The 27,857-nt window shown below is 39.4% G+C and overlaps 1 long non-coding RNA gene and 1 pseudogene across 1 annotated transcript; one reads left to right on the top strand and one right to left on the bottom strand.

Annotated features, from left to right (window-relative positions):
• Positions 1–612: 612 nt before the first annotated feature.
• Positions 613–25,291, top strand: LOC120571317 (annotated as a pseudogene).
• On the bottom strand, positions 25,266–27,745 carry LOC120571332. Its single transcript, XR_005641218.1, has 2 exons — positions 25,528–27,745; positions 25,266–25,427 (listed from the first exon to the last, which is right to left on the bottom strand). It is a non-coding gene; the product is annotated as an uncharacterized LOC120571332 (long non-coding RNA).
• Positions 27,746–27,857: the final 112 nt, after the last annotated feature.

Below are 27,857 nucleotides of genomic sequence, written 5' to 3'. Positions count from 1 at the left end.
CCTTCTTTTTATTGCTTTTGGTAAGGAAACGGAACAGTAGCCTACATCAAAACCACTATGATTCAAAAGCATAAGAAAAGCTACTAAAACCATTGAGTTATGCCCTTCTATTTTGAATGTATATATTTGAAACTCCCCCTGCTCTTGACTAATGTTTTTTTCTGTATTAATGACTGTTTGGCTTGTTCTTACTGTTTGTAACATAAAGATTTAATAGTTTTATAAAAAAAAAAAAGAAAAGAAAAATAATCCCAAGACTCCCTACGAAGCATCGATTGGCTGGGGTCAGAGTGATAGAGAAAGACATGGCTCTGGCTGGGGTTAGGCATTTGATCTTAATACATCCATAATCTGACCTCGAGGTTGGTTTAAGGTTAGGATAGCCGATTGGTCAGGGGACCTGAACAAATGGGGTTACGTTATTTTGCGTAAACATGGACGCTTGGCGGGTCTCAGGTCTGTCTTAGCCGTCTATGGTCTTGGAGTCTTAGCCAAATGGTCTTAGCGGTCTTGGGGCAGCGTGGCCATAGTGGGATTCTTAATATCGCCACCCGCCCACCTCTCATCAGAACAGAGACCCTCCCTCCTCGGAGAAAAAACACAGAATACAGAACAGAACCAGCTCGGTCCTCAGACACGTCTTTATCAAAACAAGATGAACAAGTTCCTGTTGTTGCTTCTCTTCTGTCACGTCTCATCTCCAGGTAAGATCACATTTTAAACACAGGACTTTCACTCAGGAGAGCGGAGTTCGCGTCCCGCGTGTGGCGTTTGTCGGTTGTGTTTTTATTTATTTTTGGCATTTTTGCGTATTGGTGGCACGGAACCGTGAAGCCTACCCAAGACCCCTGAACCCAACCGAACGTTGGTTTGCGTAACGGACCGTAAGCCTACCCACAGGTTTTTCCGGTGATCCGCGTGTCACGTAAGCCCGTATTTCGTTTTCGGCGATCCGTGTTCATTACACGGAATTCTTCCGATGGCCCATCACGAAATTTGGCGATCCGTTGGCGATCCGTGTTCATTTAACGGAATTATTCCGTGACAGTTTAACGGAGTTTGTTTTAATTTCCGTGAAACTGCCACGGAATTTGGAGTCAAGGTCCGTACCCATTTTACCGAATTCTGTGAGATCGAAGGTTGATAATGATATGCGTCTATACTGTACCAAACTTTGTTTGTCCGCAGGTGAAACACTCACTCAAGTTTTTCGTCACTGGATCTTCTGGAGTCCCAAACATGTCGAGCTTTAGGTTGCTGCAGTGATTGATGAACTTCTGGTGGGTTACTGCGCAGCAAACAAAGATAATTAGAACCGAGACAGGACTGGGTGAAAACATTTTTTAGAAAACAACCCTAAGTATTGGGAAATGTACACTAAAGAGTGTCTTGAGAGTCTGCCTAACTTCAAAGCCTGGATTAATGACATGAAGCAGAGCTTCAACCAAACTGGAGGTAATATTTCACTATTACTGCTTTAAACTGTTGTACATCTTAATTGTATATTAAAGTGACCCAAACTCATTTCCACCTTTGAGTAATGGCAAAAATTCAAAACATCAATACATAGTCAAAATATCTTCACACACACAGAAGAGGAAAAGCAGTAATACAAGACATCCTTTATATCCTTCACTGACCTGTCAATAGATAATGAGACTAAGGGGGCTCTAACATCTGTCTGTATAATTCTTAAAATATAAAATTTAAAGATTTGATACTATGTCTGTGGAATAATTTGAATGAACGTTACCAGCCTGTCTAGTTCGAAACTTTCATCATGTAAAGAATAAATATTCTGTTTACAAAGAAAACTTTCATCTCACAAAATCAGACTAATAAATTCAAGGGTGTGGTAAACGTCAGGAGATGAGCTTTTAGATCAGGGGAAACAGAGCTGGCTGTTTCCCATCATGCACTGGAGGTTGCAGTCAGTGGAGAGCAACTAACGGTACAGATCCACTTTGCGACACGACTGTCTCGTAAAGCGTCCCCTCATTTTGTACAATCAGTTTTTTTTCCTCAATTTTAACGTCTAGCAGAAAAGGATCCCACGTTTCTCCCCGTCTCCTCTGTGCTCTACACCTATTGGATAGTGCGGCGTCACGTTCAACGGATTCATTTATAAAAAGCTGGGCATCGGCTAGTTTTTGACGCCGCTACATATTTCTCAAATGTAGTGCCGCTCTTCCCAGAATGCTTCAGTGGCACGTTGAAGTTAAGCGGACGTCACCTTACATAGGAATAGAGTGGAGCGACGTGACAGAAGCGTCACACACAGACAAGTGGATCTGTACGGTAACTCTCTAAAATTTTGCAGCTGACCCACTTTGTCCTGTTGTAATCCAAAGTAAAAATTGGTGTAATGGATGAGAGGCAGGAACTATTATTGTTATTGTATTACTATGATTAGGTAGAAGTGTTGCTTGGTAGTAGTTGTAGTAGTAGTGGATCATGCATTATTATAGTACCGTCTCTGTATCTCAGGTGTCCACACATTCTCCAGGAGGATGAGTGGCTGTGAGTGGGACAATGAGACTCAAGGAGGGTCACTGGACTAAATCAGTATGGTTAACTGATGGAAGACCCTAGCATTGGACCTGAAGACAGAGACATGGATCGCTCGAACCGTAAAGCTGTCAATCTCATCAAACAAAGATGGGATGCTGACATATCTAGAATAAAACGCATTGAGATTTAACCTCACTGAGATTTGTCCCTGAATGGCTAAAGATGTATGTGAACTACAGCAAAGAGCTCCTGCTAGAAAAGGTAGAATCACGTTTCCTCTGATGCTGTTTCATGAACACAACGTATTAGCAATGAACTCATGACGGCTTTCACTCACATACACGGGCGTAGCAATAGCTAGCGGGAAGGGTTGCAGGCCCTGGGCTCTGTCAGGCTTAGCGTTTGGTAGTAGTCCACCAGCCCAAGCGTGGTGACTTTCTTGGCCCAGGTATAGGTGCTTATTGGGCTGCAGCAACGCCGACAGACTGTCAGGGCTCTGCAGCAGGCGGTGTTACACGGGGTCTGTGGAGGAAGACGGAGCCGAAGTGAGGCAACAGCAACACAGGCAGCACCAGCCTAGAATAAACTGGTGGACTCAAGAATTCACAATTGAACATCAATTTTTAATTAAAAGCGGCCCATATTTGACCTCTAAGTGGTTGATTTCTGTAAAAATTCTCAAGTGAATTTAATGGTAAAATAGCATATGAACAAATGTATATTTTCTGAGATCTCTTGGCGACCTAGATTCCGAAGACCACCTGATCTCAGGTCAGTTGTGTAGCCTATGTAAATGTTGGTATTGACGTTCCATAACCACCATGGAAAGGTCTCGGTTTTGGGAGGTTGACGTCAACTTCCAGCTTTGTTGGGATTCACCCGTTTTCAGCGGCAGTTTCAAAATATGAAATTTTCATAGTAAAAGGGGTGTCAATGGGATTTTGAGCTTCTATGTATGTCCTATTTACTCCACCGAACTGTCGTTATTCAACTATGACAGGGTAAATCGGTTTTTGCATTCTATCACCCCTTTAAAATGTCTTTATTAGGAGTTGACAAAAGGATAAGTTTGTGTGTGTGATTAATATCCTTTCTGTATTATAGGTTATATACTCCAACTCCTCGCTCATATACTCACTATATACATAACTCTATAACTCTATTTGTACTCTATCTAGATATGCATATGGTTTGGTTCTTATAGATAAACATGCTTAACATGTATGGAACCATCCCCGATGAAGTAGGGTAAATAAAATGTCCTCTCTGGTGTTTGACAACTTGACAGCAACATCCTGATTATTTAGCTTAATTAAAAGAAACATGTTGTGTAAATATTCTGATTATATATTTCTATTAAAGTGTGTTTTTTGTCTTTAAGAATCTCAGCCATCACTCAGCATGTCAGATGTGTTTGATATTCTCATATTTTGTATTTTTATTTTATTTTTATTGTCAAATAAAATTACTTTTACATTTAAAATGTATCCATTTCAGTTTTTTATTTCTGTTGTCAGAGTAAGTAAGTATGAAAACATCTGACTCAGATTTATAAGATATTAAACTTTATTAGTCAAACTTCCGGCAGAAGTCATAAGTGTTTTCTGGACTCCCCTGTCTGATCTTTCAGTCCACTAAACCTTTGTTTCCAACCAGGTCTCTGAGGGGAAGGGAAGCAGCACAGAGGGCTCTTAGAGTCTGACAGTAGACTTATTTATTACAGGAGCAACAACTAAATGAAAGAGAACTCATAAAAGAAGCAAGCTACATGTTGTGTTACATGATCCAATGTATTTTGGACTTTAGCAGCAGACAAGCCCAAACAAAGAGCTTTAGTGGAAGCAGGCAGGAACAGGTAACAGAGACTCAGATGAAACCGTTTACACAGAATCAGAACATGTCTAAAATCTCTTTTGGTCAGAGTGAAGTCCTCTCCAGATGTTGTTACCTCAGCAACGCTTATCAGATCATCACTGTAACCAGAAACATTTAAATATGATTCATGAATTTACACCTGACCACTTTATCAGAAAAACAGAAAAACAGAACAAGGCTGTGTTATGAAGTTATCCAGCTCTACAGGAACTGACAAACCTGGAAGGAGTCATTCACAGGGGAACACACCCATACTGCAGGTGAAATGAAAGATGAGCTGAGCTTTCCAGCTCTACTTCTTTCTCTATTTTTTAAGAAAAATGTATTTATTTATCTTGCTCCTCTTGTCTTACGTTTTATCTCCAGGTAAAATGACATTAAAGTCTTAACTTTAAACCCTTTGTTAGTTCCTGTAGAGCTGGATAACTTCCTAACACAGCCTTGTTCTGTTTCTCTGAGGGACTCATTCATTAAAGCTACATTGTGTAAGAATTTCTTCCATCCAGCGGTGAAATTGTATATGACAACCAACTGAATATTACTTTCCAGCCCTTCCTCTGGTGGCCGAACCTGAAATTAGCTCTCTCCATGGTTTACATGCGAGCTGTTCTAGCCACTCCAATATTAACTTTGGTCTTTGCCTGTCGCGTTGTCGTTTTAATTCTCTTTTTCGCTTCCCCTGGCGAGAGTAATCACCCCCTTGCATTCATCACGGTGCCAATAGGTGTAAGAGGGCGGAATGCTGGAGGTATGTCCCTCTTTGGATAATGTATTTTAAAGATGAGAGGCGCTACATGGCTGCGGTCATTCAAGCAAGTCACTCCTATGTATCCTGAATGATTCTGAATGGCAGATTCTAACTACGAGAATACTTTGATTAGTTGGTGGAAGTAAGTACACATGAAGGAGTACATATTTGTGAAAAGACAAAAGGAGTTTTTGCTAAGAATCGACTCAAAAAATTACAGAATGTAGGTTTAGGATAACGTGTTGGATGTTTGTGTTATTAACATCCTTCACAAAAATACACAAAAATACATAAAAGTAACTTTAAATCGGTATTTCATATATTTATTATGAAACAGTAGTAAAACATATCTTGTGTTGTGAGGTGAGGGTGTGAAATGAGGAAGTAAGTTCTTTTCAGGAATACCTTCATGAGGTGTGTCCTGTGAGTGAGAGTTATTGGAAACCTGGCCGCATCATGTTCATTGTTTAAGACACATTTGAATTGAATAATCCTTAAAGTAGGAACAGGGCTTTGATAAACTCTTTTTACTGCTTAAAGGAATTAACAACCAGTTATCTAACAGAATGATCTACTAAAACCTGTGTGTCTGACAGTGAACCACTCCATCGGGCTTTCTTCACTGCTTCTTCTGGAGTCCCAAACTAGTTACAGGAAACAGCTGGAATGTTGACAGATGTCGCGTTATAGTTTAAAAATATAAATAAACAAAAAGCAACCCAGCTTCCTGGCCGAAATAGACCGAAATAATAACATTAAAAGAAATACATATAAACCATGATGATAATATCTCGTGAATAATGTTGATTAAAACAGCAGTTATTGTGCTAAAATACCAATAACAAAACTGTCGCAGATTTTTGAGTTAAGAGGGGCGTTTTTTTCTTTCGTCGATATTTGACGTGAGGGAAATAACATGAATGTCTATCTGACGGACCCCCTCGTTGAAAAATAACGTCAAGGCTACACCTCTTTCGCTGAAACTTGACGCCAGGGTCCCTTTACCATGAGTCATACATTTGACGTGTAGGGAGTGAGACTGTGTTGGCATTCATTGTTTTTCAAATTAAGAGGTTTACCTACACTGTATTTGTTAGCCTGTAAAATTAATAGTCTATATGCATGCTATTTGTCACCCAATTATTTGGCTTAACTGACTGAAAAAATCTGTTGAAATAGCCTAAATGTAAACATGTTCACGCATTGACAGTTGTCAGACAAAAGGCACAATCTGTTTTGTAGGAGAGGGGAAGACCCATCTCATCGTTTAACCCTGTTGTGGATTTTTGTTCTCCCGGTCAAAAATGTATACATTCACATAAAGTAACACTTGTTATGGTCAAAAGTAAGAGATTTTATCTGTCACTTTGGAAAAGAGAGAGATCCCAGAGAAAAGTTTAGCGTAATAGGTGTGAAAAAAGCATGGAAATATTTAAAAAATAATAAAATGATAAAATGATCTATGGAAAGGAGCGCCATGTCTTTTTGGTACATGATAAAGTATCTGGTTCTGGACCTGGTCCAATGTGGTCAAAAAACGGTGAAATCTCCCTTTATTGTGTTCTCATAAAGACAATAAAACTTTCACAAATCTAAAAGTGTGTTTTTGACATAATTAATAATTTACCTTAACAACTAACACTCATTCAATACAGTAAGAGGTTCAGAAAATGGAGGATCAGTCACTTAGCAATGTAAATTGTGTTTCTCTGCTGAATCGGACAGTTTTAAGTTCCCTTAAATTTCCCTTAACTGCCAATCGGAAGCTGCGAATCGGATGCCAACAAACACGCAGGTAGAGGGTAATTACCTTCAAAGTTGCATATACACTATTCATTTTACAGGCTAACAAATACAGTGTGGGTAAACTCTTTAATTTGAAAAACAATGAATGCATATTGGGTCAACGAGCAGTTTTCCAATTAATTTTTAATTTCTACGGACATTGGAAAAACGAGAAAACGGAGCTCATAGTTCGTCGACCCGTTTTTTCGTTTTTGGGTTAAAACGAAAAAAAATTGGAAAACTGCTCGTTTTTCAACTGTTGTTTTTTTGTTATTCATGTTTCCGTTTTAACCCAAGAGCGAGAATATGGGCTCATTTTATATCAACAATACAGCTGTGCAGAGCCACAGAACCAGTCCAGAGCTGAGTTCAAGTAAGTAAAGATTTAAAATGTGAACCGGAGATGAGAGGTGACAGAAGAGAAGCAACAACAGAACTTTTCATCTGTTTTGATAAAGACGTGAACTTGTTCAGCTGTTCTGTGTTCTGGGCTTCTAAAATCGGGCTCATGAGTCCGTTTTCTGGTTTTCCATGTCCATAGAAATAAATAGAACTGCTCGTTTTTCAACTGTTGTTTGTTATTCATGTTTCGTTTTACAGCGAATATACTCAGTTTTATAATGTGCATAATCATTGAAAATCTGATGGAACACAGGTCTCGTTTATAATAATATTTTGGGTCTGAAGTGTTAAGATCAAAGTTGACTAAAACCAATGCGCTCTCCGGACAGGAAGTAACATTAAAGTGTCAAATAAAGTGCATGAGAGCTGTAATAACTGCCAGAAGAACAATGTACCTTTGCTGTTGCCCATAGCTTCGTCAGATTGCGCCACGTTAATTATTTAGGGTTATATAAAGAATTTCATTGAGCAACATTCATTATTGTCATAAAGGGTAAGAATGGATACTGTTTTAAAATAGAAGATTATACTATTTTTAATACACATTTGAAATAAAATCGCATTCCCCAGCATTATGTGTGGCGTTACTGACTGTTTACTCTACTCTTACACCAGCCAGTAAACAAAACAGGGACTTTTTAACGTACTGCAGAATATGTGTATATGACACGTTGACCACATTAGCTGCCAATGAACATGTCAATGTGATGAAGAACATAAATGAACAAGTTAAAGTGTACTGAGACATCTCTCATTCTGGTCTCGTCTCCTCGAGGCCCCTGCAGACTGGACCAGAGTTCATGGTGAGCACGGTAACTCCTCACCGCTTGTCTGGATCACCCAGCTCGTTAGATGTTCACCGCTCATACCAAAGCCCTTGAAACAGTAGTGGCCAATATTGGATAATAAAAATATACATTGATAGGTATTGTGTGGTTGAAATTACAAAGGGAATGGTCAATGGTAAGCACAGCTCGGCCTCACAGCAGTTACTGGGTTGGAACCTTGGTCCGGGGCCTTTCGCTTGAAGTTGCATTTTACCCGCTGTCTGTATGGGTTTACTCCAGCTGCTCGTTTCCTCTCCACTAAAAAAACATGTTCCCTCCCAAAAGTGCGTGATAAACGACATGTCATTTATGGAATGGAATGAACAAGGAACTAAAAGCACATAAGGCTTAGAACATAACACCGTAACAACATAAAACTCAAAGAACTAAATAACAAAACTATGTGCTGCTGTGTGCTCGTGTGCAGGTGTGTGTTGTAAATTGAATAATTGGTACCAGTCCTGATGGTAATTTACAACATTATTTTTCTGATCAAGATAACTGACATCTCCTGGTAAGCAATATAAATATTTACTGCCATTGTATTGTTGGGCAGCAGCAGATGGCAAACGCAAATGTTTAATGTTACAACCAAGATCTCTCTCTCTCTCTCTCTTTTCTCTCTTTTTTTTTTTTTTTTCTCAGAACATACACTTTCACAAAAAGCTGGTGCATGTTTATCATATATTGTATGGTGCTGTGGACTCAAGTGGCAAATCTGAATCAGCAAAGTGGCCACTGTAATTTTCGCGAGAAAACACAAGCAAGTTGGTCAACCATGTCACATGAATATTCCGCAGAGTTGCAATAAAAAGAAGCCTTTTCCTGTAAGTGGTGCAAGTGGTTTAGCCCTTGTTGTTGTCTTATAAATTGGGTCATTATAAATGTTATTGGCATAACAAAATTGACCATTTCATAAAGCATGAAGTAATTTATCACTCAATTCTGGTTACCCCTTTTATCCAACTTCATTCCACCTACGAATTTTTACACTTATTTTTTGCATTCATGGTTAACAGACCTGATATACATGAATTATATATTACATGAATTATACCTAATTTCTAAGTAAAATGAGGATATATATGATTAGTTGTTTTGGATTATAACAGACTGGTATATTCAGTTCTATTTTATTTATTTATCAAATCATAACAGGAGTCATCTCAGGACACTTTACAGATAGAGTAGGTCTAGACCACACTCTATAATTTACAAAGACCCAACAATTCCAGTGATTCCCCAAGAGCATGCATAAAAATGCGTTTGTGTGTGTGTGTGTGTGTGTGTCTTTTTCTGTCTGTCTGTGTATGTGTGTGTGTGTGTGTGTGTGTGTCTTGTCTGTCTGTCTGTCTGTCTGTCTGTGTGTATTGTGTGTGTGTGTGTGTGTGTGTGTGTGTGTGTGTGTGTGTGTGTGTGTGTGTGTGTGTATGTCTGTGTGTGTTTTTGTGTGTGTGTGTATGTATGTGTATGTCTATGCACATACTTGTAAATATGCACATGTCCAGTGTTGGTCAAGTTACTTGGAAATAGTAATTAGTTACTGATTACTGATTACTTCTCCAAGAAAGTAATCCAGTTACTTTACTGATTACTTATTTTCAAAAGTAATTAGTTACTGTACTAGTTTACTTTACTAAGTTACTTTTCAAAAACATGCGCGCGGAACGATTCAGAGTCAACAGTGGAAATTGGCAGCATGTCCTCGACAATATAGCCAGCGGAGCGTCTTCAGTTCAGCGGCACTAAGTCCTGTCGTCCGCTTTGAAGTCTATTTTCACCTGTTTAGCAGGAGAGGGCCGCGCGGAGGTTCCGCCGGTAGAGCTGGATGTATGTCATGTCAGTTGTTTGGGGTTCAGGTTTTTCCTCCGTGAGTTTCACATTCCTGTGCCGGCTTGCTAGGTGCTTGCTCTGATTTGAAGTGGGAATTTTTCCTCACGCAGAGTGTAGCCTACAGCGGACGCTGATGTTTTATGACCCGAGTCAAACTCAAAGTAATGTGCAGGTCCTGCTCTCTCCGCCCGTGTTGTCTCTTGTTCAACACTAACATGTCGGTGTTTACCACTGACGTCAGCGGCGCTCATAACGTCATTGTCACTCCGCAGACAGTCTCACGAAACAAAATCACGGTTAAGTAACGGCGTAACGCAGCCTGCTTACGGGGAAGTAACAGTAATCTAATTACTGTTTTGTGCAATTGTAATCCCTTACTTTACTCGTTACTTGAAAAAGTAATCGGATTACAGTAACGCTACTTCTACACGCGTTACTGCTCCATCAGTGCCTACGTGTCCTGTGTAATGTTTATTCGCCCGAAGACCATAACTGCTATAAAATTGAATAAAACACCCCAAATTGTATGAAAGTTGTGAATATTAATTTTCTTGAAGTAAATTAATATTCACAACTTTCATACAAATTCATGTAATATATAATTCATGTAAATGAGGTCTGTTAACCATGAATGCAAAAAATAAGTGTAAAACTAATAAGTGGAATGAAGTTGGATAAAAGGGCTAACCCAGAATTGAGTGATAAATTACTTCATGCTTTATGAAATGGTCAATTGTGTTATGCCAATAACATTTATAATGACCCAATTTATAAGACAACACAAGGGCTAAACCACTTGACCACGTACAGGAAAAGGCTTCTTTTTATTGCAACTCTGCAGAATATTCATGTGACATGGTTGACCAACTTAGTTGTGGTTTTCTGCGAGAATATTACAGTAGGCCACTTTGCTGATTCAGATTTGCCACTTGAGTCCACAGCACCATACAATATATGATAAACATGCACCAGCCTTTGTGAAAGTGTATGTTCTGAGAGAGAGAGAGAGAGAGAGAGAGAGAGAGAGAGAGAGAGAGAGAGAGAGGATATCTCGGTTGTAACATTAAACGTTTGCATGATTCTTTGCCATCTGCTGCTGCTCCAACAATACAATGGCAGTAAATATTTATATTGCTTACCAGGAGATGTCAGTTATCTTGATCAGAAAAATAATGCATTGCAAATTCAGGACTGGTACCAATTATTTAATTTACAACACACACCTGCACACAAGCACACAGCAGCACATAGTTTTTGTTATTTAGTTCTTTGAGTTTTATGTTGTTACGGTGTTATGTTCTAAGCCTTATGTGCTTTAGTTCACTTGTTCATTCCATTACATTAAATGACATGTCATTTAGCTGGCACTTTTGGGAGGGGAACATGTTTTTTTTTTTAGTGGAGAGGGAAACCGGAGCAGCTGGAGTAAACCCCATGCAGACACGGGAAGAACATGCAAACTCCAAGCAGAAAGGCCCCGGGCCACCAGGGTTCCAACCCAGTAACTTCTTGCTGTGAGGCCACAGTGCTTACCATTGACCATTCCTTATTGTAATTCAACCACACAATACCTATCATGTATTATATTTTATTATCCAATATTGGCCAACTACTGTTTCAAGGGCTTAGTATGAGCAGTGAACATCTAACGAGCTGGGTGATCCAGACACAGGCCCAGCAGTGAGGAGGTCTACCGTGCTCACCATGAACTCTGGTCCAGTCTGCAGGGCCTGAGGAGACCAGACCAGAATGAGAGAGTGTCCAGTACACTCTAACTTGTTAATTTATGTTCTTCATCACATTGACATGTTCATTGGCAGCTAATGTGGTCAACCATGTCACATACAATATTCTGCAGACCAATTTAAAAAGCCCCCTTATATTTTTGCTTTTTACTGGCTGGTGTAAGATTAGAGTAAAAGTAGTCAATAACGCCACACATAATGCTAGGGGAATGCAGACTTTATTTCAAATGTGATTTTAAAATTATTATAATCCTATTTCTATTTTTAAAACAGTATCCATTCTTACTCCCTTTGTGGCTATTAATGAATGTTGCTCAATGAAATACTTTAATATAACCCTAAATAATTAACTGTAGCTTAATCTGACAAGCTATGGGCAAAAGCTAAAGTACATTGTTCTTCTGGCAGTTATTACAGCTCTCATACTTTTATTTTGACACTTTAATGTTACTTCCTGTCCAGAGCGCATTGGTTTTAGTCAACTTTGATCTTAACACTTAAGACCAAAATAACATTATAAACGAGACCTGTGTTCCATCAGATTTTCAATGATTATGCACATTATAAAACTGAGCCCTTATTCTCGCTCTTGGGTTAAAACGGAAACATGAATAACAAAAAAACAACAGTTGAAAAACGAGCAGTTTTCCAATTAATTTTTAATTTCTATGGACATTGGAAAAACCAGAAAACGGAGCTCATAGTTCGTCGACCCGTTTTTTAGAGAAGCCCAGAATACAGAACAGCTGAACAAGTTCACGTCTTTATCAAAACAAGATGAAAAAGTTCCTGTTGTTGCTTCTCTTCTGTCACCTCTCATCTCCAGGTAAGATCACATTTTAAATCTTTACTTTACTTTGAACTCAGCTCTGAGTTTTAGTTTCTGTGGAGCTCTGGAACACAGCTGGAGTTGTTTCACTTCTACTTCACCTGAGGCTTGTACTACGAATCAAGATCAACATGCCCTGGGGCCTCATTTATAAAACCTGTTACGCAAGAAAAAGTTGCGTGAAGCAGGGTGAAATTTGTCGTCGCGACATTCCTCGCAATAGTCGGGATTTATAAAGAATTCCCATGCGTAAAAATGTTCCCAGTTTTCCGCAACCTTTTGACCATGCTTGTGATCGTGCGTAATGCTCCCAAGGTTTTGTAGACTGTGTTTTAGTGAACTCCGATGGTATGCCCGTTTTCCGAACCTAACGAGTTTTATTTTTCCTGAACCCAACAATCCCGTTCTTTCTAAGCCGACCCAGAGCCGGTCGCGCGCGCCCGGCGAGGGCTGCGAGGGGGGGCGGGATCCTCCCGCACCGTGCAGCGGAGGAAATGCGCTTTTCCTCCGCTGCACGGTGCGGGAGGATCCCCTGCCTCTCCCCGTGAAATGCACTGTGTTTGTTTGATGTGCGTGTGTGTCTGTGCGTCTTTATGTGGTCGTGTCTGATTGTAGGTGTCTGTGTGTGGGAATGTTGTCATTCTGTACCTGCTATTCCCACACAAAGTTACAAAATTGTTACATTTCAAGCACTATCACCCGTTTTGATTAAGTTCTAAGAAATAAGCACCAATAATGATCAAAAATCTTGTTTCTATCTTTTACCTTTTTAATAATTGAATTTCCTTGTTTAGATAGACAAATATACCCCATCAAATAATGCTCCCCCAACAGAATCATTATATATTGCACCACTACTCACTCCATGTGCACTGTCAGGAGATAAGGAGCATATTTTGATATTCTATTAAATTATATTTATTTAATATTTCAGTGGTAGCGTATTCTGATGACAAATATACCCTATCAAAAGGTACAATGAATAAATTATTTATTAGATATTACTCCATTAACCACAGTATCGACCATATGTCCGACCGCAAGGTTGCATAGATTTATGGGCGGGGAATCAGACAATGCTTGTGGGTCGTGCGCATGCGCAGAACCGCTAAGTAGCACATCTCGATAGGTAGCATAGATCGACAGAACACCGGCGGCAGGATAATAATAATAATAAATTGAATTTATATAGCGCTTTTCATAGACTACATCCTTACCCAATGGCAATAGTTCTTAGAGGGCGAAGCCTATAAGAAATAGAACCTAAAGTTACCTTGTTAACGCCAAATCTCTTTTCGTAGTACAGGCCTCTGGAGACTATCATGTTTTAGATTAACTGAATCCTATCATATGTATGATAAAATAATGATATGCATCTATTTATACTGAATCTATAAACCTTGTTTGTCCTGCAGTGAAACACTCACTCAAGTTTTTCGCTACTGGATCTTCTGGACTCCCAAACTTCCCAGAGTATGTCGGTGTTGCAGTGGTGGATGACGTTCTGATGGGTTACTGCGACAACAAGAAAATGATAGTAGACCCAAAACAGGACTGGAGAACATTTTTCAAAAACAATCCTGACCAGTTGGAGTTTTACACTAAAAGATGTTTTGAGAGTGAGCCAGACTTCTTCAAAGCCACAATAGATAACTTCAAGCAACGCTTCAACCAAAGTGGAGGTACAGTATTTATGCATGTGTGGCGGCACGAGAGCTGACAAAACCAAACACAGACAACGCCACCCTGGGAATTTCACCCAGAGAATGATATCACTAATGACTGATTTTACTTCCAATTGCAAGATTATTGATATATTTAAGGTCACACAGGTCAGTATACAAAGGCGCCAAAGACGAGGTTCAACTTACAAAAAAATACAGTTTTATTTCAATAAAAATCAATAAAGTTAAAAGCAATCAATTTAAAAACATACTCACACCAAAAGGGGAAAAATAATTGTGCTGAGGCTTACCAGCGGAGAAGGGGGTACGAGGGTGGTAAGGGGGATCCCAGGGAAAGTCACCCGTGAACACACAAAAACACAACAGTGAACACAGCAAATGAAAATGGGGAAACACAGCACACCGGGAAGGAGATACCACCACCCGGACACCAACTTAAAATGGGGAGAGAAATGGGAAACACACACACAAAATTAAAGGGGTTCACTCCACAAAAGGAATATCAAAAATCAATAACAGATTATAAAGAAACAAATTGAAAGAAATCGAACACAATATAAATACAATATAATGGCCAGAACCACTAGTGGTTCCAGGAAGCCATACAAAGCAAGAAACAAAACAAAAACACTTATAATTGACACAATAACATAACCTAGAAAAGTCAATGTTTAAATAGAAAAAGACTAACTAAAAAAACTAAACAAAATATAAGTACAACTTTTAATTAAATTGAAAACAAAATAGAAAGAAAATAAAGAAAGAAACAACTAAATCAACCAAATTAAAGTAGGGAGTCAAACCCCTCAACTATAAAACAATGGCTCGATAAAACAGGTGACTCATATTGGCTCAGTAGCCGTGAAGGCAAGACAGGCGTGCAGCAATCGCTACGATATTCAATTTTTAAATAACAGCAGCAGTCGCGGCAAAAGCCGTCTGAAGCAAACAGCAGTGTCGGCAAAACAGCAGCCAGTAGTGGAAGTGCCAAACAGCTACATCTCCGGTGGCTTCAGCCCGGTTCCGCTCAAGCAGAGTTTTAGTAAGCCCAGAGGGAGGAAGCTCCGAGCATGCAAACGTAGCAGCTATCAGTGTTACTCGCTCCTCATTCACGGCGTTCAACCAGTAAGGTGAATGATAGCCCGCCAACCGAAGATCTGTAGCACAGCAGAGCAACTACACGGAGTGAGCGACGCGCAGTGTTGGGAAGGATACTTTCAAATGTATTTCGTTACAGAATACATGCCCACAAATGTAATTTGTAACGTATTCCGTGACGTTACTCAATCTGAGTAACGTATTCTGAATACTTGGATTACTTCAGGATTACTTCCACATTGAATTGCGTTTTATAAGTGTAGGAATGCAGCTATCACATCCAGTTTACTAAACAGGCCTATAATGGTGTGTTCTTTTTATTCCAACTAGCTGAATGTGTACCTGAACAAGCAGATAGATTATTGTATTGGTAGTCCCGAACTGCATACTACAAAAATCTAACTGCAGTCTTGCTACCACGAGCTAATTTTAGCTAACGTTAGCTAGCATGTCAAACGGGGCTAGTCAGTCTTTAAACGGCTCTGGAGCTAGTAAATCAGCACGTAGGAGAATGTAAAGTCGCACGTCAATGTTAAAATAGCAAGGTGACCAGTAAAACTACAGCAGACGACTACCCTTGGCTAAGTAAAAAAATAGCTTACTTTAAGATGCTTCTTCAGGTTGGAGGAATAGTCACTGAAAAGGAGGTGGGCACAGTTAAGTATTTCATTTTCCCTGTCCGTTCTTTAATGTGAAATGCTGTTTGAATTTCCAAGATAGAAACTTATTCCTGTCCTGGCTCTGTTGTGCCGGTTCCGACTCCATTGTGACTGATCACGCAAATAGCTATTTTTTTCGATTTCATATCGGGGCTTCTGGAAAATGCATAGAGTTGCCTTAATTTATTCAGAGTGATAAACTGGTGAAACAGAGAAGTATCGTCATGTAATCCATTGATTTCAACAATGTAACTGTATTCTAAATACCAACTATTTAAATTGTAACTGTAACGGAATACAGTTACTCATAATTTGTATTCTGAATACGTAACGCCGTTACATGTATTCCGTTACTCTCCAACACTGGCGACGCAGAAGTATGACGCACTTCCGTCACCAACGGGCAAGAGAGGGCGGAAGGGGGAAACTAGCAGTTTTTATATACGGGGCCCTGAGGCAGTGATTGGTCAACAGAGCACCAGGTAGTTAGGAGTTCAACTCATACTGCTACACATGTTACATTTAACTTTTACTGCTAAACTGTAAAGTGACCTAAACTCATTCCCACCCTGAGATAATGAAATTCTAAACATCAATAGTCAAAATATCTTCACAATAACATAAACAGGAAGAGGAAATACAAGACATGTCCTTCATTGACCTGTCAGATAATGTGATTGAGGGCCTTATCATCTGTCTGGACAGGTTTGATTTCAGGAATCCAAATGTTTTGTTTACCATCTGAAGCTTTGTGTTGCTGCATAACGCTTAAAAAGTGAAATAACTAAGATTTTGATATTGCATGTTGGAAAATAAGAAGCCTGTTTAGGCTTTTTTTTTCATCATGTACAGAATAAATATTCTGTTAACAAAGTAAACTTTCATTGCACAAAATCAGACTAATGAAATGCAACTGCATTTCCGAGATGGTAATCCAAGAAGTAGAAAATAATGCAATAACTATAAGTTGTTGGTCAAATGAACCTGGGATGGCATCCAATGCTGCAGATGTTAGATAGTACCAGTTGTATGATAACAGAACACAAGGAGGAGAGAGATCAGGGGTCTCATTTATAAAACTGTGTGTAGGATCCGTACTAAAAGTGTACGTATGCCCAAAAGCCAAAAATGGTGTATGCCAAAAAAAAAATCAGATTTATATAACGGTGCATACGCACATCTGTAAGCAATGTTCCCTTTATGAATCACAGATTACCCACTAGTTTGCGTATGTGAATCAGCCTCTCATCCCGCCCTGTACACGCCCATTTTTAACCATAAATATTCAATGCAAAGCACCTCATGAATGTTAATGACCCTGGCAGTTGTTCTTTACGATTCACGAATCTGCTGCCTGGTGGGGAAAAGGGCAAAAACTTCTCAGATGCTGGTGAATTGCTGCAAATTGAAATTTGGCCTGTTCTCGCATAGTGTAGGTAAACCTGATCTAGTGCTGTCAAACAAAAAAATTGTAATCGCGTTAAATTGCACATTTTTATCTATTCTAAATGTCCCTTGATTTCTTTTTGTCCCATTATTGTTTTTCTCAATTTAATGCTCTTATCAACATGGAAAAGTGGATTGGCTTGCTTTGTGCTTTTGTCGCCTGGTTTTGACTAGGGGGCGGAGAATTGGCATCAGCTGTGTGCTCGGCCATCAAGTGGTATTTCAGACTGAACGTGCTGCGATGATAGCTCAGTTCACAACGACAAAACACACAGATCACTTTGGTCTTGTCAATGGAACCATTTGGGAACTTTTTAAAAGTAAACTTTCCATTCAGAATCTTATTGGCATCCATTTCGGCATCTCACGCTCACCATCCTCTCAAAACGTAACGTTAGCCTACTACTCTTTGGCCGGCCCAAACAAGTGTGTGCAGCGTGCCTGATGTTTTGTTTCCGGTCTAGCTAGATCCGGTGTGGTGTTGTAGTTTTTCTAACATTACTAGTTGTTGTTGTAACAGCATGTGAAAAAAACTACAAAGTTTGCTAAGCCAAAAAGAATGTTAATCTCGCGATAAAAAAATTTACGTCGTTAAAATGGGTTTGCGTTAATGCCGTTAATAACGCGTTTAACTGACAGCACTAATATATATATATATATATATACACACATACACACTACCGGTCAAAAATTTTAGAACACCCCAATTTTTCCAGGTTTTTATTGAAATTCATGCAGTTCAATGTCTTATTGTACTCTGAAATGAAAGAATAGAACAAATGAACAATTTAAGTTAAAAAATAAATCATGGAATCAATTTATAAACTAAAATGTATTCTAAATTTTTGACTCATCAAAGTAGCCCCCTTTGGCAGATCTAACAGCTGAACACACTCGTGGCATTCTTTTTACAATGGAAATCAAATATTCTTCAGAAAGTTCTTCCCAACTCTGTTGCAGAAGTTCCCATAAATGTGTGTGATAAATAAATAAATGATGTTGTCTGATGTTGTGTCATAGAGTTTCACAACTCTGTCAGTGATTGTTGCGCGGCTAGGAACCGTGTACATTAGCTCAAGCTCGTGAATAAAGTCTTTAAATCCAGACCCCTGCGTGATGTTGATCGGTCTCATATCTTTACAGATAAACCTTGTCAGTTTGTCTGTTATAGCCTTTTGGCGGACAGCTGGTAAGCCCCATAATGAGGAGAGAGGCAGAAAAGATCGCCTAGCTTGTCAGGGTGGAACGTCATCAGGTGTGCCCTCAGGTTGCTAGTTGAGAAGTGATATTTCATTTGGATTTTGCATATTCTGCAGATTGCCACTTCTTTATCTGTAATTTTTCCATTTATGGTTTGAAATCCAAACACCTTCCACCGCTCCGCTTCGAAATTGTCAGGAGTGGTGATCTCCGTTTCAGTGGAGACGTTCTCCGCCATTTTTGACAGTATTGTTATGATGATACAGCGTGGATAACGTGCACAATTGCGTTACGATTCAAAAACTTTACTGTTCAGACGAAACAAAAGCATTTCATTTTCACATTTTTCACGAGAAAGGTAAGATTGCATATAAAATAAAAAAAATGAAAATTTAAAGTATACATTTAAAAAAGCAATATTCGAATAGTAACTTCAGCATTCGATAGTACTGATTTTTTAAATATTCGAATTATATTTGAATTTCAGAATTCGTTCCAACAGCCCTAATATTGAACAGTATTATACTGCAGAAAGTAGTGTGTTGCTAAAAAAATGGCGGAAAAAGGGCAATTAAAAAAAGAGAGACAGACCATCATAACACTTAAGAATGTGTCTTTCCTACAGAGAAATTGCGAAGAAAGTCAAGGTGTCAGTGAGTACAGTATTCTTCACCATCAAAAGGCACTTAGAAACTGGGGGAAACTCTGACAGGAAGAGGTCTGGCAGACCCAAAGCCACAACAGAATCAGAAGACAAGTTTCTGGGAGTCAACAGCTTGTGTGATAGGCGGCTCACAGGACAACAGCTTCAAGCACAGCTTAATAGTGGTCGTAATAAGTAAGTCTCAGTTTCACCTGTAAAGAGAAGACTTGGAGCTGCAGGTTTGATAGGTCGAGTTGCAGCAAGAAAGCCATTGCTAAGACGTCAGAATAAGAAAAAGAGGATTGCCTGGGCCAAGAAACATCGTCAATGGACTACTGAAGACTGGAAGAAGGTGCTATGGACTGATGAATCAAAATTTGAAATCTTCGGTTCATCACGCAGGATTTTTGTACGCCGTCGAGTAGGCGAAAGGATGGTTCCTCAGTGTGTGACATCAACTGTCAAACATGGAGGAGGAAGCGTGATGGTCTGGGGCTGTTTTGCTGGATCCAGGGTCGGTGATTTGGCACCCTGAACCAAAACGGCTACCACAGCATTTTGCAGCGCCATGCAGTACCCTCTGGTACGCGCCTAGTTGGTCAGGGGTTCATCCTACAGCAAGATAATGACCCAAAACATAAGTCCAAGCTATGCCAGAACTTCCTTAGGAAAAAAGAACAAGATGGTAAGCTTAAAAACATGGAGTGACCAGCACAGTCACCAGACTTAAACCCCATTGAGCTGTTTAGAAAAGTGAAAGCAAAGCAACCTACAAGTGCCACACATTTATGGGAACTTCTGCAACAGAGTTGGGAAGAACTTTCTGAAGAATATTTGATTTCCATTGTAGAAAGAAAGCCACGAGTGTGTTCAGCTTTTATATCTGCCAAAGGGGGCTACTTTGATGAGTCAGAGATTTAGAATACATTTTAGTTTATAAATTGATTTTGTGATTTCTTTTTTAACTTAAATTGTTCATTTGTTCTATTCTTCAATTTCAGAGTACAATAAGACATTGAACTGCATGAATTTCAATAAAAACCTGGAAAAATTGGGGTGTTCTAAAACTTTTGACCAGTAGTGTGTGTGTGTGTGTGTGTGTGTGTGTGTGTGTGTGTGTGTGTGTGTGTGTGTGTGTGTGTGTGTGTGTGTGTGTGTGGGTGTCTCTGAGATATGAGACCTGCTGTATCGTCTCCAACGTATGTGTGAGTGGTTCCTCAACCAGTCAGCGTGCAGCTCATCTAAATATTCATGAGCAACCATATTTGGAAGAAAAGCTGTCGTTCCAAATAGAGCCATTACACAGAATAAGGGCCAAAAAAAATAGCACCTGGGACATTTTCAGCCCAACTAATGTTACATACTCTACTCTATTAGGAAACCTTAAGGAACAGTGTGAAATACCCTATATAATCATTCTATCACCCCTTTAAGTACTGTCAAAAGCACTCTATAAATACAATTTATTATTATTATTATTATTATTATGCATTATTAATAATTACAGTCTCTGTCTCTCAGGTGTCCACATTTTCCAGATTATGAGTGGCTCTGAGTGGGACGATGAGACTGGAGAGGTCAATGGTTTTAATCAGTTTGGTTATGATGGAGAAGACTTCCTAGCATTCGACCTGAAGACATCGACATGGATCGCTGCAAAACCACAGGCTGTCATCATCAAACAAAGATGGGATGCTGACGAATCTAGAATAAATCACATTGAGTTTATCCTCACTCAGAGGTATCCTGAATGGCTGAAGATGTATTTGGACTACGGCAAGAGCTTTCTGCTGAGAAAAGGTAGAATCACATTTCCTGATGTAGTTTCATGAACACAACAATGTTCATACAGTCTGCTCAGACTGAACTGATATTTTATTATCACTCCAATCAGTCTGACATCACCTTCTTTTCTGTGGTGGTAAGATTTGATCTAGCCGTCCTCAATCAGTAGAGACTGACAAGTTAGAGTGCTCTGACATTTTTACTTTCTATAAATAGCCAATGATAGCCAGTGCACAGTTAGCATACGGTAAGTAAGTGTTTAACTGCATTGACAGGTGATCTGTCAGTTGGTCCGTTTGTCCTTCAGCTTGTTACAGACTGACTGGATGGCTGTAAAATACTGTACATATATTCATGGTCCCCAGAGAATCAATTGTAAAAACTTTGAACCTCTGACTTTTCAGCTAACGCCATCATCAGGTCAAATCTTTCTGATTATCCAGACATTTGATTTATGACCAAATACCTGCAAAACTAATGACATTCTCTCAGCCTCAGCTGTACTTTGGTTTAGCGCTAATGAAGGAAATATTAGAATGCTAACATGCAGAACTGAGATTATAACCTGCCAAACATCAACATGCTGCTAAAATTTAGCTCAAAGGCGTACATCAGAACAACCTCAGAGCTGCTAGCATGGCTTTACACTCTTAGTCTTGTTGTTTGATGTTTAATTACTTACTTATTTTACTTGGAAGAATTTTCACACCTTCTGTTAACAATTCCCTTTTTTATTGTATTTTTTTTTCTTGTTTTCCATTGTTTTCTTTCCTTTCACGTTTGACCTTTCTCATCTCTCTCTCTCTCTCTCTCTCTCTCTCTCTCTCTCTCTCTCTCTCTCTCTCTCTCTCTCTCTCTCTCTTTTTTTGCAGATCTTCCCTCAGTGTCTCTCCTCCAGAAGTCTCCCTCCTCTCCAGTCAGCGCTGCCACGCCAGGTTTCTACCCTGACAGAGCCATGATGTTCTGGAGGAAAGATGGAGAGGAGCTTCATGAGGACGTGGACCTCGGGAGATCCTCTCCAACCACGATGGATCCTTCCAGATGAGTGTTGACCTGGACCTTTCATCAGTCCCAGCTGAAGACTGGAGGAGGTACGACTGTGTGTTTCATCTCTCTGGTGTGGAGGACCACATCGTCACCAAACTGGACAAAGCAGAGATCAGGACCAACAGAGGTGAGAATGCATTTAGAAATGACAACTTTATTTATGATGAATGCTCTCATTGTTTGGCTTTCTTGTCAGTTTTACCTTTGTCATCTGTACCAAACTGGTGATTTATCATTCTTGTTCAGGATAAGATCAGTCTTAAACTGATGTATCTTCCTTTCCCAGGATCACTGGTCAGATCATGTGACCCTGACATCAAATATATATACAACCCTAACCCTGTATACAGTACAGGCCAAAAGTTTGGACACACCTTCTCATTCAATGTGTTTCTTTATTTTCACGACTATTTACATTGTAGATTCTCACTGAATGCATCCAAACTATGAATGAACACAAATGGAATTATGTACTTAACAAAAAAGTGTTTATATTTTAGATTCTTCAAAGTAGCCAGCCACTTCCTTCTTTTTGATAACTGGCGCAAACATCCCTGGTGTTCTCTCAATGAGCTTCATGAGGTAGTCACCTGAAATGGTTTTCACTTCACAGGTGTGCTTTGTCAGGGTTCATTAGTGGAATTTGTTCCCTTATTAATAAAAAAGCAAAGGGTGGCTACTTTGAGGAATCTAAAATATAAGACATGTTTTCAGTTGTTTCACACTTTTTTCGTTAAGTACATAATTCCATATGTGTTCATTCATAGTTTTGATGCCTTCAGTGAGAATCTACAATTTAAATAGTCATGAAAATAAAAAGGAAACTCATTGAATGAGAAGGTGTGTCCAGGTGTGTTTTGGCCTGTACTGTATATATATATATATATATATATATATATATATATATATATATATATATATATATATATATACATACAGTAATGGGGGTTAAGTACTCGGGCCTGGTTCCCGATTTCTGGAGTATGACTATTTTAGAAAAAAAATACATTAAAATGTCCACATTGGATTTATTTTGATGCGCTGGATTTAACCAATCATCGAACTTCCACCTACCAATGAAACGAGTTCTAGCCAATCAGATGCAAAGTAGGGCGGGTCTTTGCCGAAATGTGAGAGTGCGGTGCCGGTGTGGTCTCCGTGGTAACGCGGCTAAAAAAATAATGGAGGCAAAGTTTATCAAACTTGGAGCATGTAGATACAGCTTTAGTTAAACAAATGGCGCTGGGCATGAGTAGAAGACAAGAGGAAAAGGGTGAAGACGGGAAGCCGTTTAGCTCTTGGTGCCTCACACTGAGGGAGCCGGCCGGGTGCTTGCTTCTGCAGCGCATGTTGAAGGAAGATACTGGACGGCAGCAGCGGTAAGACAGTGCTTGCTAGTCACAAAGCTTCGGTCCGTGCACTCTGTCAAACAATGTGATACAAACAATACGTGTGTGCACGTTCACTGTAGCTATCTGAAGCCCAAACTGCCTCGACAAAGCTGTCTGTTTGGAATCAGCATGGCAGGTATTTAAACATAACGGCCTTGTCCCAGAGTCTAGACGTCTAGCTATATGAAAAGATAAACAATGCAACGTTTTTAATAAATGTAAATAAAGCAGCTAATATCAACATGGACAAAATCATGAATGTACTAATTTGCTTTTTTGATGATGACCTGGCCAAAGTAGTAAAGTTTAGTTTTCACAATGATTCATTGTAGGATTATATTATTGCAATATATAAATCCACATTGAGTCTTAATTTAACATATGGTTAGAAAAAGTAAAAATGTATCCAAAACATTTTAGTTTTTACAAGTTTTGACTTTTATTATTGTGTAATGTCAGAAGGACTTTAACTGTTTTGCAAATTGAAATATTACACTGTTGGTTGGCAAAAAAATGCATCTCAAAATCCATCAGATTGATGCTTTAAAATATGGAAATGAAAATATTAAAATTTCTTCCGGGGGAGCATGCCCCCGGACCACCCTAGAGGGGAAATATCCTTCTCACCTTTTTCACCCCTGACCCGTTTTCATGCCTGCTGTACAGAGTATACTGTATTCACCACCTGTATGTGTGATGAACAAATGGATGGATGTACTTCTGTTCTAACCTGCTTTATATGTTTGATCCTTTTTTTTTTTGCCAAGCAGAGGAGCCCAGTAACATGACCATCCCGATTACTTCTGCACTGGTTGTTGTCGTGGTTGCTGCTGTTTTCATTGCTGCTATTGGATTTGCCGTTTTCAAAAAGAAGAAAGGTGAGAGACTCAAAGGAGCTGATGCTCTTGTAAAACGGACGCTACTTTTATTTTATTGTTATTGGGCTCAGAGTACAATTTAAATCTGTTTGTAGCAGATCTTCAGCAGTGTGCATACATGTTAAATAAACAGAGGAGGAGAACAAATGTAACTGTGACAAGTGAAATAATTTATTTTATTTTCATTTCAGCCAATCTCCCTCCACCTGGTAAGTAGAACTTGTTTTTATTGTATCTGATCTGAACCTAGCTGTAGATTTAAAGGCTTTTTAATAATAATTGTTTAAGTGAAGTTTTTAGAGAGGTAAGGTCAGTGCAGGATAAGAAGACCAACTAAGTGTGTTTCTGACCTTCCAGCTCCTGTCAACAGCGTTGAGCTCTCGGAAAAACTGAATCCAGAAACATGATTGGCTAACACACCACCCTGCACACTGTGACGTCTTGAGGGACAACACAACAGTAGATGCTGTGATGTAATGTATTAACACCTTTAGTTAAACAAGCTGCCTTAACCCTTATATGGTGTTAGGGTCAAATTTGACTCGTTTTCAAGTTCAAATATGTAAACAAATACCATTCACTGGTTTGTAAGGCTTCATGATATCCTCAGACATGGCTTTTCTAAAACAACTAAAGTTGTGAGAATTTTGGTAAATTGTAAAGGCTTCTTAAAAAAAAAAAAAAAACAGTAACCTAGGCCTATGTGGTGTTAGGGGTCAAATATTTTTTTTTCGTGATGGTCAGCACATTTTTTAAACTAATGTATTTCAATGGGAAGCATCTTTTGTGATCACAGCACGATTCTTTCTGCCAGTTTCTACTTTTAGCCCTATACCGGATTTGTAGCCAGAACCCAGAAGCAGACAAAAACACAGCTCAACGTTTAAATAGTTTATTTCTGAATCTGAGAATCTTAGCAGAATGGACTGGTGGAGTAATCCTCCCAGGAGACAGAGCAGGTAGTGAACACAGGGCTGCTGATTGCAGGCAGAGAGTGGCGTCAACAGGCAGGTACAGCAACAGCAGACAGAGTAGTATTCCTTCAGGATACGAGAAAAAGCAGTATTTAAGTCGGCAGGCAAAAAACAACAGGATACAAAAAAAAACTCAGAGAGAGATACTGGCAGGACATTCACCTACGTGACAAGACTAGCTATCCGAACAGAGAGCAGCCACAGTTTAAGACTCTGCACTAATGAGCCACAGGTGGATGATTAGAGATCGCCTGCAGCTGAGCGTCATCCTGGGAGCGGCCTGTCACACCCACTGCACTAAGAGAGAGGAGAAAAAGAGAGAGGAGAGGAGAGGAGAGGAGAGGGAGAGGAAAAGAGAGAGAGACTCTAGAAAACCCCCGCTTGTCACTCTCCACATAGTGGATTCGTGACAGAATGAATGGGACTCTATGTAGCTATACCCCTCAAACCCACTTTTCTCAGGATATAATTTTTTGTCTAGTAATTTGAATGTTGCATTCGAAAGGGGAGGCAAATTTTAAAATGTTGCTCTTTAACATTAAGCCACTAAGCCTGTTTGGATATTCTTACCTCTGATGAAGTGGTAAATCCCTAACGATAATGATGACGAGACAGCAGCGCCGACATTAAACGCTGACTGTGGCGATATGAACATGCAATATTGTTGACGAAAAAGAAGACCCTAAAATCTAGCCTAGTTAAAAGAAAAACTTCCCCTTCTCTCTCAAGTACACACACACACACACACACACACACACACACACACACACACACACACACACACACACACACACACACACACACACACTCTGCCGGCTGAGTCCGTCTCTATGCTCGGTCAGGTTCTGGTGGTTGATTAATGCAGTCTTCTGCTGATTGGCTCTCATAACGGGCCAGATGGGTGACGCATGGGGCACCCCCATGAGTCCATGAGGCAAATGTCTGAGATGAATCCACATTTTAAATGGGATAGACCTATTTTGTGAGTAAAATCGGAATCAAGGAATAATCATTAATTTTGGGGTACAATGGCTCTGAAAAAGAAAACTACCAGCAGCTATACGACAGGCCAAGCAGTCGGCCTGATACAGACAGGAGCGTTTCCAACAGGCACTGCACTAGTTTATTTATTATGATTTCTGCACATTGCCTACTTGCTCTAAGATTAATAAAGTCTATAGGTATTTCTTTCCAGATGTTAACATAAAAAGTATTCTAATGTTTCTGAATGATATGCTATTATGAATGGTGTGTATAAGTCAGGCCTGTTGAAATAAAGGTAACAAAGAGAATAGATTGTGAAGGCTGTATTTTCCTCCTCCCAATCAAACAGGTAGCAAGTAGAACTAATATGTCTGTCAAGTCACTTTTTTATTTTTTTTTAATAATTTTTACCTGCACTTTAATGTTTTAATTTGTTTTTTAATTGTTTTTAACTGCTCTTTATTGTTTTATGTAAAGCACTTTGAATTGCCCTGTTGCTGAAATGTGCAAAACAAATAAAGCTGCCTTGCCTTGCGTTGAGATACACATGTGGAGGTAATTAGTGGTTACTGGTTGAACTTTATCTTCAGCAAAGAGAGCTTCTAGCCTACAGTGTTTTATTTATTCTGCATCAGAACAGAAAAAGCAGAATAGCAGAGAAGCTTTGGGGCTTCAAACTCAGCAGCACAGTGCCATCTGGTGACTGTCCAGACTTAGAGCAGCCCTGATGAAGACTGAAGCCAAAGCTCTACCACACCGCTCTGATTTGAATTGGTGTAGTCTCATGTGTGCAGTAAAGGAGCCAACAAGCCTGCGTGTTATTTTCTAAATCTATCTTATCTAACTAAATAGTCAACATTTGTTCAGAAGTGCTGTATAAAATATAGACGTTATTGTGCAATATGTTATAGTAAAATACATTTATTTATTTAAAATACTGAATGCGTTGTCCAAAAAGCCTACATGTAAAATGTTTTTGCTGACACGAAATGTTAATGTACTTTATTGGTGTAGTTTAGGCCCAGTGCCCACTGTGTCTACTTATTAAATTAGCCTATTATTTCCTCGACTATTATTTGGTCTTAGGGGCAAAAGTTCTCAGACTCATGATGGTTTTTTAGTGTGCATCACCATGTTCCTCAGTTATTGTTCTCTCTTCTTATCCCAGTGACGTGCCGACAGGGGCGCAACTACCCAGTGTCAGAGGGGTATGTAGCAACAATTTTGGCACCCCCCCCCGCCCACAAAAAACTAAATAAATAAGTGTGTATGGGCTTTAAATAATAAAGGTTTGCCCATGGCAACCAAATTGTGACAAGTGGCAACCTAATCATCACCCCTGGTTGCCCCCGTGGCAACCACATTATTGTAGCCCACTTTTTCTTGTACTGTATTTTCATTACAATACATTATTATTATATTATTATTTTATTTTTTTTAACCTTTATTTATTCAGGGGTGGTTCACTGACAGGCAGCCTCTCTTTTGCAGGAACGCCCTGATCACATTCCC

The sequence above is a fragment of the Perca fluviatilis genome, chromosome 13 (genome assembly GCF_010015445.1).
Source record: "Perca fluviatilis chromosome 13, GENO_Pfluv_1.0, whole genome shotgun sequence".
NCBI classification, from domain to species: domain Eukaryota; kingdom Metazoa; phylum Chordata; class Actinopteri; order Perciformes; family Percidae; genus Perca; species Perca fluviatilis.
The sequence above is the reverse complement of the archived record's forward strand: the minus strand, read 5'-3'. Positions and strand labels throughout refer to the sequence as shown.